The sequence below is a fragment of the Megachile rotundata genome, chromosome 5 (assembly GCF_050947335.1).
Source record: "Megachile rotundata isolate GNS110a chromosome 5, iyMegRotu1, whole genome shotgun sequence".
Taxonomy (NCBI): domain Eukaryota; kingdom Metazoa; phylum Arthropoda; class Insecta; order Hymenoptera; family Megachilidae; genus Megachile; species Megachile rotundata.
The window spans coordinates 18338468-18353169 of record NC_134987.1 but is presented as its reverse complement, the minus strand read 5'-3'; the positions used below and the strand labels follow the sequence as shown (position 1 = coordinate 18353169).

Genomic DNA, 14702 nt, shown 5'->3' with positions numbered 1-14702 from the left:
TTGGCCCCATCGAGAGTAAGAAGAAACGACCATCTCGTCGAGTTAAAAAAGATGACCCTTGGTCCTTGAATTGATCTCGATCTATTGGCTCTTATTACGGGGACAGACGTAATTGACGGATGGCCATTGAAGGATGCTGTGTTAAGAATAAATCGAGACAGAAAAGCTCCCCTCTAACGCCTTCGCTCTTCAATCCAGTGAGCTTCTTCTTCCAGCGATTAATTCAAAACACATTATCCCGTTGCGTAGCTCAGTAGGGCGGACGTTCCACATAATAGGCGACGCAGAAAAAGATGATAAAAAAGACATTCGATACGTCAGTCGATTTATTATACGTCTCTGTAGCTCGCGGCGGATGATAATAGCGCGCCAATGACAAATTTGCTGTGCTTTTATTACATGTTCGTGTAACAAATAATTCATTTCTTGTTACGAGCTTATTTATCAGCTTGTCAATGATCTCCCATATATCTTTTATTACTGTATTATAATCTCGTTGAATTATTGTGAACGTATATCGAACATATATCGTAATAATAATCCGTTAATTGTTTGCAAGATTAATTTTGCACGTGGTTTTTACGTTTCACTTATTTGTATCAACTTTTCTACCGTAATAGCTTAAAAGGTAGAGGAATCCGTTATTTTAGCACTCCTACGTTTATCTTCACCGTTTTGAATATTAAATACCTTTCAACGGATTATTCGATAACGTCCAAGTCCGCTTTGCATACTAATGACCGCTACAGTGAACCGTAGACATGTAATCAGTGCTGTGCAAAGGTTCAATACTTTTTAAAACTAAGAATATTCATTCTACGAATTAATTTTACCATTTGCCTTAATCCGATATTTGCCTACCGAAATGGCTCGCGTTTTGCATTTACATGCATCTTTAATCACTGTTTTTGACACTGATTAATACATTAACATAATTAGTACGTAAGTAAATTGCTTTTAAATTGGAATTAATCCGCCGACGAGTTTGGCATCTCGGGGGAAATGGCGACATAGGGGAGAAGTTCGTCACCTGTGCTTAAATTTAGGAGTGTAGAAAATAATCTAAATTTAAAATTTTTTTAATTATTCGATAACTTGATGAACGGGAATTTGAATATTTTCAATTTTCCAAATGTGGTGCGTTCTAAATTTCTAAATGTCCAGCAGAGTATACGTTTCATAGGTCTAGGTCACGACTGACCCACCCACCATAAAACGAGAAATTCTAATTTCGACCGAAATGCATTAAACGACTTTGTATTCTAATTAACTTGGATGAGAAGGCTACAACAGAGTTTTTATCCTAATTGCGGAATCCCTCGTTTTGGAACACTTACGATTCAGCTGGAGATTACAGTTCGAGTAAATAATTCAATGCTCTATTTTAATCTTAATTAACTTCTTATTTCTGTGTAGATAGTATTAAATAATGCAGTAGTATCTTCGACCCTCTTTTCTTAACCTCTAAAAATACGATTCGCATGCTAGTCACGGGTTACACACTGCAAGAAAAGAATATTCGAAAAGGCAGAAGTTTTGACTAGTAGATCGTAGACATTGCAACGTGATAAGACTCGCGAACTAAGTTGGAAATTTTATATTGGAACCTATCATATAAAACGAGGTAACACGGAACAAACCGAAAGACCGTACTTGGTTTTATTATGCGAGCTAAAGTTTCTCGTAGAACAAGTCTCTCCGGACAGGAATAAATCAAGCTCGATAAACTTGATGCTTGTTAGCATTTCCTAACGGCAATCTTGTTTCGGTAAACCACGATGAACCTTTTCGTGTACGAGTTACCGTGCAAGTTCATTTTGAGGCGAAATGTTTATTCATACCACGAGAAATTTGCATGGATAAATTACCCGGAATATTAATTTGTCACCGTGAAACTTTCTTTTTCAATAACAACTTGTCTCGGGAAACATTTGTATGAAATTAATGCTCAGTTTCTGAGGAAATTAATTCGACGATATATTTCGCGATGCAATGGAAACTCCTTCAATTAAAAGCTCCTAAGTTGGTACAAATTAAGGTAGAATTAACGAGATAAGACTTTTGACTCTGTAGTATTCAATTTCGCGTTATACATCATGGTTCAATTCTGTACAATTTCAATTGGTGTGAACCATTCGATTCGAATATGATAGAAATGTATGCGATTCAACTTTATGCGATTTAATTCTAATTTGTACGAATTTAATTCGTCATGATTCGATAGTATGGGATTAAATTCACCATTATCTGATCCCGCTCGGTTTAATTTATAATGATTCGATACATGATTAAATTCGGTATTATCCCGCAGGGTTCAATTCGTCACGATTAAACTCAACGTTAAGCGACCCCAGTCGATTAAAATCGACGTAATTCAATTCCACATCAGATTCGAGCGTTCCAATCATGAATCAGTCAAAACACTAGAGTTTTTAAAAACGGGGATTAAAAAGAACGGCTATTAAAAATTGCGTGAACTATCAAAAGATGTTAATTCCTCTCTCCAATTCTCCCCAATGCAGTAGTCTGTAAATTCATGCAAAACGTCCCGCGGGCTGTTTGCTGTAACTCACCGAAAGAAGTTGCAATATTTGCTGATACAACGACCCATTCCACGACCAGTGAAACCGTTTCGAAAGTAACGAAGATTTGCTTCATATACCGTCCCAAACGATGTAACCCGAAAGGCCAAAGGTGAGATCAAAGTGAAAAGTTCCGTCATGCAGCTTGCACGAGCCGGTTTCATCGAGGCTATTCGGAACTTTTCAAGTCTGCGAAGTTTCCGACCAAACTACTGCCGATATCGATAAGAAGATACTTCGTGACTCGCTTCTTGTTCGCGCGAGGGCTATCGATCTTCTTTTCGACTGTCTTTTCCTCTTACGCGTACGGTGCAATTTTCGAATCCTGTTATTCAATCTGGGCAATACATTTTTATCATACACCACTTTCAAGCTGGCAAAGTAACAAATACTTGTTACAGAAATTTTCAGATTTGGGACTTTGGGATTTTTCGAAGATTTGAACAACTGGAAACTTCCAATCATGACCGTATCAGTTCTCTTTGAAAATAAATTGCCACTTCATCGAACAGTCGTTCAAAAATTCGAATAGAAAACACAATTTATCGTTCTGTTTGTACGAAAAATTAAATTTTTCGCTGCGTACCGCTATGGTCAAGCTGAACGCTCGTAAAACATGCATGCGAATCGATGTACACGGGCAGCACGCAACACGCTACTTCATTATTGTGCTTAATATCGATTCATGAGGTATCGTAGGTTAATCATTTCCCAGTAAACGTGCACCTTTTTTCGCCGAAATAATTCCATTTGTTGTAATGAACAGCTGTCACAAATTCGTCAGCCGGTGCAGCTAGGTTCTTTTAGAAGTGCAAATAGAAAGTCTGTTCACGCGAAGGAGGCACGCATTAATTCCCGTTAATTATTCCACCTTTGTGCTATTTCTGTTCGAACCCCTTGGCGTGTTCTTGCGTTCTGTTAAACACCGAAAGAAGCAAGGTTGCTCGCGTGCTAACCGCGATGAAGGGAGCAGACATTATTGCGAGACGCAACACTTTCCCTTCTATCGTTTCTCGCATCTAGCCTCGTTTAATAGTTCTTAAAAGGCCCCGTTGCGAGTAGCGTTTAAAAATTTTTACGCCGTTCTGCGGCAAAATTAACTGTTTAATGGCGTCAGATTATATTCGCGTTTGGAGAGTCAATAACGGAGAAAACAATTCCGTTAATCACTGTGCAATTTCGTAGAACAATCGGTCGATAAAACATTTTCCGTGAAAAATTCGTTTGATTGCTTCCGGCGCACATAATCAAACGGTTAGCTCTCTAACGTCCTGTCGGACCGGAAATTTAATTAAACTCTGGCGTATCATTACGAGATTCAATTTGAACGAGGAACAGCAATCGTTCCCGTCAAATGGAATCTATCATTTGCATCGCTGAGGGCAGTTTGTCGATGGTTTATTTAATGGAGGAAACTGAAGAGTCCCGGGGACAAACGACACCGGTTAGGTACAATCGCAAAACGAATAATCCCGCGCTTTATATTAGCGCGCATGATGCACGAGTGCGTCCGATGTGCCACGGAGTTTACCGAGGACTGCCTGACTAGACCCGAAGCTACTCTACTGAGCAAAGCAAACGGTACGACGTTCAGTGCCGTACGAACTCACGACATGGCAGCATCGTTATTTGCCACTTCATTATGATACTTTGACTTTTTAATCGCTGTTCTATTTAATTAAACGGCCTTGTTCGATTAAATGATTAAATTTTATTCCTTTCAGTAGCAGTCAAAATTTGATGAAAACTGGAGGAACTTATCTTAAATAATTTATCTCTGCTCCACTTTTATTCGATTGAATGATAAATAGGAGTTAACATTTTATGAAAGTTGATAGTCGAACAAGCTTAAATTCTATTCTCGCTCGAAGTAAAAGTTCATGCACGTACATAATTTGCAAGCTTGCAGGAATTGTAAATTGTTCAATTAAATTTTAAGGATCACTCACTCTCCCATTTTTGTTAACAAAGCGGTATTAATTCAAATTTTGCGATGTCAAATTGCATTAAAATTTGATACATCGAGCTTCGTTTAAACGTACATCAAAATTCATGCTATTTTACGAGGCACAATGTGGATAATAAATTATCTAGGAGTTAATTACATCGTATTAACCGGATTAAAGAGTCATAACACAGAATGTGGTTCCGTTAATGAGCCGGCGATGCAAGCGTTGTCCATTACCTCCATTGTTCCACGAAAATATTTATACCGGCCGGTGTATAGACCGCCATCTTCGTCGAACTTAACCTCAGGGGTTACTCGCGCTGGTTAACGACGAGGAAGCGGCTAATCCCACCCCGACACGCGTTCTACGTTTCTCTTTTTCGCCGATTCTACATCAACCGCGTTTTCTCCCTTTCTCCCTTCGTCCACCCTTCTGCTTTCCACCCCGGCTCTCTGTCCCTCTTTCGGCCGCGCTCTTCACTGCCATTTCACCCCCCTGCCGGAAAATCAATATGGAGTGGCGTTGGTATACGACGTGGTAGCTGCTACCGCGTGTACTCCCCTCGCTTTCCATCCTCCATTTCCCTCGTAACGCTGTCTCTTTCATCCTTACGCGGTCATTTCAAACCTACCAGCATTCTTCGGTCGTCGGAGCGTATTTTAGGTCGCGGGTTCCTCTATGCAGCGAGCTCTATCATCCAGGACACCTCGATCAAATACAGCTGTACTCTTCGTGCAGAAGCAGCCTCCATTCGGTGCACGACGGCTACAGGAAGATCGCGGTTCGATAGGGACCCAGTCCTGTTCAGATATCGTTTTCAACGATTTCAATGTAACAATCCAGGAAAACCAGGTTGCAGGATTTTACATCTTTTTATTATTTTAAATTCAATAGTACCTTATTCCATGTAAGGACATATTTGAGCCAAGTTTCATCAGAAGACACATGACAAAATTTTAATATAGTATAATTTTATGATGATACACAGTATTATTGCATAGTTGAAAATTCCCTTCAAAATTAAATGACACGGCTGTCTCGTGTGGAGACACCTTTGAGTTATTTTCGAAATATTTCGGTCCATTAAGACTGGAGATATAAGGCAAGATGACACACGTACGTAGAGTTTGTCAAAAGACAAACCTTGATAAAATTCTAAAAGTTGCAATATTGCATTTAATTAATATTTGAAAACGTATTTCTTGTACACATTTTCTACATGAATTATTGCACAGTCTTTCAGCATTAAAATTTGTGTATTAATTTATAGTACTCATCGCGCGTGTACAATTATATGAACATTTTCCACCATATTCTCCAAAGACCTTAAAACACGACGGTTCGGATTTAACATGAAAAATCGTAATGAATTCGAATCCTTTATCGCGATAAAAATTCATGGAGATTATTTTAACCGTGACGCAGCCCACGAATGCCCCTCTGATACCCAGGATATTACTGCGAGATTAAAAATTTCCGGGGATCCAGGAAGCAAAGTCCATCCTGGAATTCGGGGAATCAGAAAATACCGGGAAACGAGAGACCCTAGACGTCAACCTCTGGGTCAACATCCAACTCGTGCAGGTCGCGATCTGCGAACCACCACTGGTTGAATACGCCGCGTGGTGTGCGCCCTCCAGCGGAATTACTATGCTTTCTAGCTTTCTTGCCACCCACCCAGCACGCTCGGGGCGGAATATAATTTCTCCGGAGAGCACGGTCACGAACGGTGTATAGTCAGGGTTGAAGTTGAGAGAGAGAGACAGAATCATCCATCGAGGAATATAGAAGTATGACTCTGTCGTTTACAGTTATTAAAACGTTTTGTTCTACCGAAGTTGCGCTCGGGGGCTGTTAACCCTTCTGTAAATGTCAGACAAGTGATTGACCTCTGGTCAGTGTTAACTTAGGTACTTGGAAATGTGGACGAAAATTGAGAAATTCAGTAATTTGGTTAAGCGGGAATATGGGATTTGGGAATTTTGTGATTATTTGGGGGAGATGGAGACTTTGGGGATTTGGTGATGTGGGAATTTGGGATTTGGGAGTTTCTGATGTTATTATTAGGGCTTAGGGAGTTGGAGAATTTGGAGATTTGGTCAGGTAAGAATTTGGGATTTGTGAATTTCTGCCGTGACTATTTGGGGTTTAGGGAGTTACAGAATTTGGGGATTTGGTTAGGTAGCTATTTGAGACTTAGGAATTTCTGACATCGTCATTTAAGAAGTTGCACATTTGAGTTAGAAATTTAGGGATGTTTAATTCGAGAATTCAAGGACTTACAAATCTCCAAATTAAAAATATATAAATTAAAAAATTTCTCTACAATTAAAAAGATGAACTCACACAATGCCCCAGCTCACACTAACAAAATATAAATCGATACTTAAATCACCCTGTATATACAAAAAAATTGAATCGAAGCTCTCATTGACCCTCTCAGTAGGAGACCTTTTGAAGCGGGTTCCGAGTCTTTTGGAATCCTTTCACGACGCTCGTTATTGTTCTCCAGTTGGGCTGCGTTTTAAAGCGTTTCCTTGTTGACGGAACGCTGTTGAATGTAGGGTAAACTGTTGAGTGTGGCACAGTTTATGTGCGCTGTCGCGTGCACGCTGCGAGCCGCACGCTTTGTTGCGCTGGACAAAGCGCGAGTTTTTCCGCAGCGGAATGCAATTTTTCATCGTTGTGGCGCGCCGTACGTAGAATCGTGGCGATAGAGACAGCGGATAAGCGGGACATGCTCAACGTGTCACAGCACGCAACGAAATTGTTTCAATTTAGGGAAATAAGCTTGCAAACGGCGTCCTTCGTTTGTCGCGACAATTTCCACCGACGATTCTTCTGCGACTCCTCTAGCGTTATATGCAAAGTTCTCTGTCCATATTGCCGATAAAAGAAAAGGTGTCCCTTGGTGCAGCTTGTGAATAGTTTCGATAAAACTCTTTGTTACGTCCGCGTTAATGCGCATAGAATGTAATGAATTATCCTTGCATGCCTTCTGGGAAACACGCGAGGAAAATGTGCCTTGTGTGCCTGAATAAATTGGCTTGAATTTCTTGCACGGGGGATTAAGGAAGAATAGAGTAATTCAACGTGGCGAGAATCTTTGCAGGAACTTCAGTCATTTATAAGTACAATTACTCCGATAACCTTGAAAGGATGAACTCCCTTTGAAAGGGTGTGTTTCTCGTTCACGTTCGTAATTATTTTCTATACAACTTCTTAATTTTTTCGCAATTTATTAGCTTTCGAAGGGTCTGATTTTTTAAAAGTTCTCGGATACTTGTCGTGTCTACAATGTCCGACTCTTGTCGGAACGGTACCGCTAAAAAGGAAAAACAGGAAACTCGATAATCCGATTTCGTTTGTAACCTCCCGGTTGAGATATCGAAACTTGGTACACGATGTCGGTATTCGGTAAGCTATCGAAAGTTACGAGGTAAAATCGGTTCAAGGACACTTTGGTCCGCCTTATCTGCTAAGCCGTTTGGGATTTCGCAATATGTCCCTGTGATTCTACATCTTATTCTCCGAAGGAATTACATTCTACTGAAGAAATCGTCGCACGAATACGAAAGGAGTTACGCAAAGCCAGTACCGACGCATCCGACAGCGTCGTCGAAGCAGTGACGAGTCGGGTGAAAGAGAAAACGGGTAAAAATTGACCGCGAACGCGTGAGGCGCCCCCAGAAAAAAGAAATCGAGCGGTGTGTTGTCGGAGCGAATCGGGTACCTTCAGATAGGTACGGCGGTGGTTCATGCGCAGTAGGGGTGTCGCTACGGCAGCAGGGTGGTTTCGTAAGTCGAACGCAGAGGGGGTTGGTCTCGCAGGTGTACGCGCGTGTCGGGGCGGCAGGGGGTTGCCGGTCAGGGGCGTAGAAACGGAAGAGGAGGGTTAGTAGCAGAGGCACACGTTGTGTCAACCGGCAGTAGCGATAGCCGTTGCTTACGATGGGCCACACGGCCGCGTGTCCGTGTGCGTGAACGTGGGTCAGCCTTGCCCCACATTCAGGCCGCGTCTTTCGCGTTGAGCCGGCGCGTCGCGGCGCGGCGTTTCAGTGGCGAGAAAGCCGGGGATGGTAGCGAGGAAGTGCCGGCGTCGGCGTCGAGCAGCGTCCCGCCGGCGAGTCGCGCGACGGCGCTCCGAGAACGCCGGCAAGGCTTCCGAGTGAACGGCCTTACCCTTCCCTTCTTTTCGCGGCTTCCACGGCCCGACGACCAGACGAGACGAGACGAGACGCTCAGTTTTCCTGCTCGTCGGACGCGGACAGAGGCGTGGATGCCTATCTCCGCGTCGCCTCCGTCTCGCGCGATCGCGAATGCGTCCAGGGTGCGTGTGTGCGTGGCGTGGGTGCGTGCGCGAGAACGCGCCACGTCCGTTCGCGTGTAGCCACAACCTAGGTGTACCCGAAGTATCCAGATGTAAGTTGTCCGCCTCTTCGAGGAAGATGACGCCTCGAGGAAGGCTCGTTGGTGCCGTGTGAGTGCCGGGATTATTTGCGCGAAAGTTTTGTGCTTCCGCGACGCATCGGTGGATGTTCTTTCAGTGATTTCTCGACCGCTTCAGTGGGGAAAATTCGAATTTCAACGAATCAGGGGGAGAGAGCGAGTCGCGGGGGGCGCGACGCGAAGCCGGTCGATGCCGGAGCGGTCGCTTTAAATTCCACGTTTTAAAATTCAAGCGAGAAGACCGCTTAATACGCTGCCCGTGACACCGCGCCGCGCTGTGCCGCGCCGAACCGGAAAACCGACAGGGGGTGGAGGAGAGGACTTGGGATTATCGTCGAATTAAAATTTCGACGTTCTCTCCAGCAGCTTCGTGACCGCGAGCTGCCGGCTGAGGGGTGCGACTCTATTCTGTGGCTTTCAACCGATCTTCGATAATACGAATTCTTCGAGTTTCTTTGATTCGATCCCCGGCAAATGGTGCCGAGGAACCTCGGGATCGGGGGAAATGCGATGCTTGATTGTTCGAATATTTCTGCTTAGGGCTTTAGGATAATATATTTGGGAATTCGATCAATTTCGTGTTAAGGATTCGTTGCTCCCTCATGGGCGCTTCGGTAATTCCGACAAAGAAATTCGAATTCCTTTTCTTTATTAACTCTTTTACAAACGACGTACATTCACGTAAAAACATCTATGTACAAATAATTTATTTTGTATTCTCAACAATGCAGTTAACGCAAATATCCATCGCGATGAGCTCAGTGGTTAGAATTTCACTTTTATTTTATGTTCCAATGATATTCTGTTACCTGATTCAAAGTGTATCACATACACTCAAAAATGCCCTACATAAAATGTTTAACAAAGCATTAATGGACGGGGCTGAATTTCATGATGAAAAACGTGGAAATTATAATACTGCAACATACACCATGGTGTATGTAACTGAACCGAGACAATACAATTTCGATGTAAAATATTGATATAGTCGATATATTGTTTTTTATTCTGCAAATCCATTATAAATGTTTGCAAATCCGTAAAATATCGGTCTCTGAAAACCTTGTTGTCGAAGCAGAATGATAATTCATTAGCAGATTCATTAGCACTTTGCTACCATAATTAACTTTGTAAAAATGATCCAAGTTCTCTATTTAAGGAACACGTTTGCACTCATACATTTTTATAAGGATATATAAGTTTGGTATTAGAAGAACGTGCGTCGCGTTTCAAGGAGTCCAATGACTCGTGGACGAAGGTGTGGGTGGTCGTCGAGCGGATTAAACTCGATGGCGACGAATTCCGACGAAAAAGAATCGTCTCGTTTTTCGACAATTTTCGACTAGGTCGAAGAAAACTTGTTATCCCCGGAATATTTTCGCGTCAACACCGACAGGCGAATGGTATCGGCACGAAATAGGATCCCGCAGATAGAAACGATCGGTTCGTTCTTCGGCAACGTTCCCTGTAATAAAAATCTTCCGCAATTGTGGCCCGGAAATTGGTTTAGCGGGTCAATAGCACGTTAGTTCGTAGAGCGAGCGCGCGCGCGTCAGAACGTTTGGAAATTCCATGTTTTTTCTGTCCCTTTTTCGTGTTCCAGCCAGAACCGATCGATCGCGTGGGCGCTATAAATTGTCGCGAAATTTTCATTTCCAATAACCGGGCCGATTTTCATCGAATTTCAAGGCTGCTCGAATGCAGTCGAATTGATCAACGTGCACGCGTATCGTTAGCCAATTATCGACGCTTTCGTTTAATTTATGTTTACGTTTCGATACGAGCGCGTTCTCGACGATTTGTGGACTCGTTCGCGACGTCGAACAGTTTCCTCGAAGCCGGAACAACGGACGATAATTTCGGAATCGTGTATGTTCGTGTGCATTTAAAACGCGAACCGGTCGCTTACGTATGCATGGAACACGGGGAAACGTGTTGGGTCGCGATACGCGTGATTAATCGCAATCCGCTTCGTTACGCCGGAAATAGCGGCGCCTTTGCGCTTTCATTGAGAACACCCCTCGAGACTGTTGCTTCGAGCTTTCATTGTGTGCCTTTTTACGTGATCGTGAATCATAGAACGCAGCCGGTGTCCGATAACCGATCTAGCAGCTCTTCGTTGCACAAAATGAGGCAACCCTCGTTTTTGAATTTTAGCACCCTTATATGTGGTCTTTCTTTCTAAATTCACTGAAGATTACATTTATGGATATTGTTCTACAGGATGCACTTCGACTTTTCCCACTTACATCGGTAAAGTTTGGAACAAGTTTCAGAGTGTAAAGGTGCTATCGATATTTCGAAAATGGTTTGTTTTCCCGGAGAAATCGGGTCACCTTAGGTTTTACAAAGGGGAGCATTTTTCTTCTTACCGTGTTGTGGAGAACATTCAGCAGATTGGATATAATACATTATATTTTTGCATGTTAGTTTTTGTCGCAGTGGTTGCGTGGTTACATTCAATCTCTCCAGTGTCAAATATTGTTTGACTCGAAACGAAATGCGACAAAAAATTTTATACGTTTCTATAAATCGAGTAACGTGTAAAAATATCATGTAATGTTTGGAATTGATTTCAATACTCAGTGTGGTAAAAAAATATTCCTTTCACCAACGTGACCTCAATTTTACTATCACAATAAATTGTTTTTACGTTGTTTTTTTATTGTTATCTATTGTGTACTGTTCTTTGAAATTTTTTATTTAAACTACTTATTATGGGGTAACAAGGGGGTGAAAAATATTACATCATGTCTGTATATCAAATTCTTTTAATAATTATTTATGTAGCACATCTTTCACTTACAATCTCATGAAATGTTCATAAAAATGAAGCTACTTTTCATTGCATTGTCAAAATTAAAATATATAAAATCGAATAGAGTCTTCTTTAACACAGCGTTTTAATTTAATGCAAAACAAATAATTTTTCAGTAATAATTTTAATTCTTAAAAGCAGTTTAAACGTTACAACGACTTCGTAATATAACGGAAGGGATTGTAAGCGATTCTTTTCTCAAAGTTTAATTACCAGGAAGGTTTCCTTGACTACTTAATTCGACAGAAAAAGTTCAAAGAGCTACAGCTAATTACATCGGGTGATTTCGTATAAAACTGAAAATTATAAGAACATTTTTTACCTCGATCTTCTTTTAACTTCCCTTCACAGTCTATTTAAATTTACAACGTTTTCATAATAATAGCTGTTATCCGTAAAGCATCACAAAGGAGCAACTTTCTCCTCTTTGCTTGCACTGCATAATTAAACTTAATAATTCCTTGCATCGTGAGGATATGACGCTCTCCTCAAGATTAGACAATATCTACTTTATTGTCGGTCAGAATAAATAATTCCAAACTGATAAAATGCAGAGTCTGTTCCTTGACACGGTACATCGAAAAAGTAGAACAAACAAATTCCTGTTACGACGCAAACAAATTGTAAATCTCAGGAAAACCCGATAAAATCAGGATGTTTTCGGTATCGGAGTTTCGTCGATCCAACTTGCGAGTTTGGTTACTGGCGCCCTTTGCTATCTCTCGAAAACAGCTCAAACCTTTCGAGACCTAATTTCTGTGGCTGAGCAAAATAGACTTTTGGTATATTGCCAAATATTTGGAATCTTAAATTTTCATTAGTTTAACTAACTTGGTGGTTTACAGATTCCCAAATTCAGAAATTGATAATTTTGCAAATTCCAAATTCTCAAATTGACAATTTTGCAAATTCCAAATTCCCAAATTGACAATTTTGCAAATTCCAAATTCCCAAATTGACCATTTTGCAAATTCTAAGTTTCAAATTTCCAACTCTCCAAATTCCAAATTCTCAAATTTTCAATTCTCCAAATTTCATATTCTCAAATTTCCAAATCTCCAATTCCAAATTCTCAAATTTCCAATTCTCCAAATTCCATATTCTCAAATTTCCAATTCTCCAAATTCCATATTCTCAAATTTCCAATTCTCCAAATTCCATATTCTCAAATTTCCAACTTTCCAAATTCCAAGTTCTCAAATTTCCAACTCTCCAAATTCCAAACTCCCAAATTTCCAAATTCTCAAATTTCTAATTCTTCAAACCCCATATTCTCAAATTTCCAATTCTCCAAATCCCAAATTCTCAAATTTCCAATTCTCCAAATCCCAAATTCTCAAATTTCCAATTCTCCAATTCTCCAATTCCCCAAGTCCCAAATTCCCAAATTCCCAATTCCCCAATTCTCCAAACCCCAAATTCCCAATTCCCCAATTCTCCAAGCCCCAAATTCTCAAATCCCCAATTTTCAAAATCCCAAATTACCAAATTTCCCCCAATTCTCTAAATTTCCCAAATCCCCAAATTCCCAAAATTCCACTTTTCCAAATCCCCAAATCCCACCCCAAATAAATAAAAAATTCCATTAACAATCTCCCCAAATTGCGCAAAAGCTCGAAGTATTCCAATTTCATCGAAAAGCATTGATCATTTGAAACGCAACCTTTGCGTCGACTGGTTAATTCCCGCAGCGGCAACGGGCAGCGTATGGTCAAAAGTAGAACTAAAAGCATCAATCAAATATCTGTATCGCGACACATCCCCCGCGACTCGCATGGAAAACTCTGGTTGCAGAGAAAAGGGTTAACAGTCAGTGAGTGCCACAGGTTGATCAGTGAAGAGGAAGCAAACGATCGTAAAAGGAAAAAGGGAGAGGAATGTATGGGAACAGGTTGACATATCGGATGGTACTTGAAGAAATTATAAAAGAGAAACGTTGAAGTCGAAGATTGTACAAACGATCGAAAGATAGAGGTAATAAGAAGAAGATAAAGGTACCGTAAGAAGAAAGAAGAAAACTAATATTCAGGTTTATTGTTTGATCTAATTGTTCGAAGTTTAAAAGCGAGGATCTCGCGGGATATCATTGATGAAATAGTTAATCGATCGCGCAGGGTAGCGCGCGCATGTATATATCGGTGTTAAAGGTGAACGACGTGGGAGAGAAGAACGACCAAAACGAATGCTGTCAATTATACTATTGTAACTTTCATCGCCTAGTTCAATTACTTACTATATTATATCTTCGAGCTGTTCAATCGACGTTTTCCCTAGCGGTTCTTCGAATTCTACCTCCAACGTGAAAGAAAGGGTTGAAAATCGAGCGAACAACGAACAGGCGGGACGAGAAAGAAGAAAGAAAAGAAAACGGCCTACAAACGTATCTAGATATATAGTCTGCTCCTCGATTCGACCCTTTCCACAATGATTGTACCTGGTTTAATCAACAGTTAAGACTTCGCTACTTTCGAAACGGAACTTACGTATCGACCCGGAGGTAAGAGTAACGTTATAATTTCCTTGAGGATATCGTGCAGTTTTCATGGTGCATTACGTATTTTGATTATCGAGTTTTAAATATTTTTATTTTGTTTTTATACGGTTCACACGAGCGATATATGATTGCGTACTTTGGTATTAGGGTTTTATGGTTGGTGCAGATTCGAGAGTTTGCACGAGACCTTTGAGATAGACATTCTGAATTATGGACTAATTTTTAGGGTACCTCTTCAAATTTTTGTATTAGCAAATCTTCAAGTTTTCAAATTCTCATACTGTCTAAGTATGAGAAATAAATTCATAGATTTTGGTAGTTTTCAAGAACTTAAACTTTCAGATGCTATTGTGTAAACCTTCAAGAAATTTTGACAAATTGCTGCATTTTATAAGCAACTAAATTTTCAA

General features: G+C 40.9%; 1 protein-coding gene across 13 annotated transcripts in view; it reads left to right on the top strand.

The window, feature by feature from the left end:
• Positions 1–14702, top strand: part of unc-13 — a 300331-nt gene that overhangs the window by 121275 nt on the left and 164354 nt on the right. For 4 of the 13 annotated variants that reach the window (XM_076531748.1, XM_076531749.1, XM_076531745.1 and 1 more), the window contains exons 1-2: positions 8491–8953; positions 13593–14295. The exons of 8 other annotated variants lie outside the window; for them this stretch is intronic. The gene's annotated coding sequence lies outside the window, so the exon portion shown is untranslated. Of the gene's footprint in view, positions 1–8490; positions 8954–13312; positions 14296–14702 lie in introns of those variants that run through there. One more of the 13 variants, XM_076531746.1, reaches the window with a different exon arrangement.